At 50.3% G+C, this 3,755-nt stretch overlaps 1 pseudogene; it reads left to right on the forward strand.

The window, feature by feature from the left end:
• The first annotated feature begins 321 nt into the window (after positions 1-321).
• LOC120840470 lies at positions 322-3,350 on the forward strand (annotated as a pseudogene).
• Positions 3,351-3,755: the final 405 nt, after the last annotated feature.

Below are 3,755 nucleotides of genomic sequence, written 5' to 3' on the forward strand. Positions count from 1 at the left end.
AAATTTAGCGGGGAAACGTCCCATAATGCAACTCGCGCTGCTACGCCGACGGCGACGCCGCTCAAGCCCGAAACGGGCGCCTGAGAGCTGCGCTCTAAATATTCGGGGGAAGAGATATCCCCCTTCTTCACTACCATCACCCGTCTCTCTCTCTCTCTCGCTTTTTTCCTCTCTCCCCAACAATTTCTACGGCCCTTCCTGACTTCTATTTGTGTGTGTGTGTGTGTGTGTGTGTGTGTGTGTGTGTGTGTGTGTGTGTGTGTGTGTGTGTGTTGGTCCTACCTTTTCCTTTTTTGCCTTTTCCCCGGCATTGAGTACATCAAAGACTTCCTGACGGAACGGACCACTCTCATCTAAACTATTGTCAATAGACCGATCTCACCAAGCGTTCGACACATGCGCGAGGCAGCCATAACTTTAGTTCACAGGAGGCAATCGGCAGTGCACGAGACTGTTCGTGGCCTGCACGCGCAGAGCTCCAGCGAAGTTGTCGCACGCGCAGAAAGACTAAAGTTCCCTCGATGCTTTGCGGCAGCGGTGGCGTAGTCAAACTGGCTGGTGAGATCGGTCTATTGGTATGGGGAACAACAACATTTTGAAACCTTCAACTTGTTCATATATTACAAAAAAAAAATGTCTTCGGCATATTTACAATGAGCCTTATGGAGCGCCAAGTACTAACTTGTTCTACCGCTCCCATGTGATTAGTGCATTCAACTTGTATAGATATCGATTAAGTTCGAGGTATAAATTAGTAACACGAAACAATATTACTAACTTACGTGATCTGGCTCATCTTCAAATAAAGAACATAACTAGTTAACGAAAAAATAGTAAGAGTGCAGGCGAGCTGGTGTAAGTTGAACATGATTGTAAACCTGAGACTGGGGCAGGAAGAGAACACAACAGAAGGTAGTAAAAGAGGAGGCAACGTCTCAATTGAGAAGTTTCCTCCTCTTTTACTACCTTCTGTTGTGTTCTCTTTCTGTCCCAGTCTTAGGTTTACAATCATGCATAACTAGTTACTCAACAAGATATAGAAAATTGGGTAGTGCGTACACCTCGTTCGAACTGTAAAAAAGATTGCCCAAGTTTCATACTACCGTCTTTATTAAATAGATATCATATTGTGCATTTTGATTTATTTACCTGTAAGTACAGTGAACTCCGTAGAATGTATGAAACCGAGAAAGTATAATTTTTTACGATTTTTTTTTGTTTACATGTGTGCGCCCTAAACATTTATGATCACAATGATTTTTTTTTGGTGAGTGTGTTGTTGCAATGTATTGTTAAGATTACTTTTCTTCCCGCATTTCTTGTTTTTCTCTTCTGTGAATACTTTAGCACGATGCTGCTGAGCTGCCAATATTAAGGGTCAGTGGACCCGTCAAACTGCAATGCTGTAGCTTTTTTCCACAGCTCCTTCATCTTTTTTGTACAAGGTGAAAATAAAACTGATTTGATTTTATTTTATTTGAAATCTGCGTGGGAGACCTGCAGCTCGAAGAGAAGAAGCTGGGCAGCGTCGGAACCCCGCAGGGCTCGGTGACCTCCCCGTTACTCTTCAACCTCGTGATGATCGGGGTGGCCAACCGGCTAGAAAGAGTAGCGGGAGTCCGGCACACCATCTACGCCGACGACGTTACGCTATGGGTACCGGGAGGAAGCGACGGACACATCGAGACAACGCTGCAAGAAACGTTCAACGCCATCGAGGAGCAGCTGGACGGGTCTGGACTCGTCTGCTCTCCGGCCAAGTCAGAGCTGCTGGTGATTCCACTGAAGGAGCGGGCAGGAAAAGAAAGAATATGGAAGTCAAGTACGAGCGTCCCAAGATCATGGTGAAGACGGCAGGACGACAAGAAATACCGGAGGTCGAGAAGATTCGAGTGCTCGCGCTGCTCATCGAGCGAAACCGTGTCAACGGTGAAACGGTGAAAAAGCTCGCGGGCAAAGCGGCCGCGGCAATGAGACTCATCACGAGGGTGTCCAACAGAAGAGCGGGGATGAAGGAGGAGAGCCTGACTAGGCTCGTTCAATCCTTCGCAGTTAGCCACATAACGTACGTGGCCGCCTTCCACAACTGAAGGCCGAGTGAACGTAACAAGATAGACGCCACTATACACAAGGCGTATAAGGCGGCACTCGGTCTCCTCGGGAGCATGAGCACCGAAAAATGCATGGCGCTAGGAGTCCACAACACGCTGGACGAAATAGCCGAGGCACAAAGAACGGCGGAACTCGAGCGTCTCTCTGAAACGAGAATCGGAAGACAGATACTGCGGGACCTTGGCCTCGATCCGAGTGAAGGCAAGCAGCAGAACAACGTACCTATACCGGATAGCGTCGACAGAAAGCTCAGGGTCCACCCGATCCCGAGGAACGTGAACCCGGAGCGCAACAAGGAGCGGAGGTTGGCGAGGGCCAGGGCTCTCGTGGACCTCCACGCCAGAGAAGAAGGCGCCGTCTACGTGGACGCGGCGGAGTATCGAGGGAGCAGCGACGCATACGGGGCGGTGGTCGTCGGGGCATCGACGGGTGCAAAGAAGACCGCGGCGAGCGTCCGGACTCGAGAAGCGCACCGGGCGGAGGAGGTGGCCATCGCCTTGGCCGTTTCTGACCCCGGATGCACTACAGTGTTGTGTGACTCTAGAACGGCAGTGAAGAACTACGTCAAGGGTAGGGTATGTAGTGAGGCCGCGCGCATACTGCACAAGGCCGAAGACATCGGACGCAAAAGTGCTGTGGCGATCAAGTGGTTTCCGGCCCACATGGGCAGTGACGTGTCGGAACGCGGGAACGCGAACCACAACGAGACGGTCAACGCGGCCGCGCGAGGACTAACCAACCGCGCAGCTGCAAACACGGCCGACTCGGAGTGTTGGTCGCGGTACAGTGCCAAGGACAAGATGACCTCCTTCAACGAAATAGTGAAGTGGTACAGACTAAACAGACAGACTATGCCGCCACCTCACCCAGGGCTTACCCGGAAGGAGGCAGTGTTATACAGACAATTACAGACGGGGTCCCTGCTCACCCCGGTGCTAGCTAAGCACGTGTGTCCGAGTGTGTACGCGAGTGACGTGTGTAGACTGTGCGCGAAGGAGAGAGCTACCGCGGCTCACATTCTTTGGGACTGTAGCGTAAACCCGCGAGAAGCCAGCGAGAAGACGACGATCCCGCCGCAGCTAGAGGCTGCAACGAGGAGCTACGATCAAGAGACGCAACTCAAGGCCGTCCAGCAGGTCTCGGCAGCTCTAGAGAGGCAGCGACCGAGCGAAACCGGGGAGAAGGGGGGCAGCACCCCCAGGAAGGGGGCGGCGGCCCTCTCGGACCCGCGGAAGTAGCGAGGAAGCAAGACCTGGAAAAGCACTTGCAGATGCTTTTAACAAATATTTCGTGAATATTGTTAATAAAACCGTAACGAACTGTAACCTCGTGAACATTCCGTCCAACCCGAATTCTATTTTTCTTAACCCTGTAAATGAAAAAGAAGTTATCACTACAATTATAAATTTAAGCAACAGCAAGGCTAAAGACGCTGATGGATTTCAGATAAACCCAATTAAGCACGCCGTCGAACTTCTTGCCCCTTACATAACGCATATATTTAACCTTTGCCTTAGTCAAGCTGTTTTTCCTCGAAGAATGCAAGTTGCCCATATAAATGTGTTGTATAAGAAAGGCGATAAAAAAGACATGGGAAACTACCGCCCCGTGTCGATACTTCCAATTTTTTCAAAAGTGTTAGA

The sequence above is a fragment of the Ixodes scapularis genome, unplaced genomic scaffold (genome assembly GCF_016920785.2).
Source record: "Ixodes scapularis isolate PalLabHiFi unplaced genomic scaffold, ASM1692078v2 PGA_scaffold6__148_contigs__length_123643588, whole genome shotgun sequence".
Lineage (NCBI taxonomy): Eukaryota > Metazoa > Arthropoda > Arachnida > Ixodida > Ixodidae > Ixodes > Ixodes scapularis.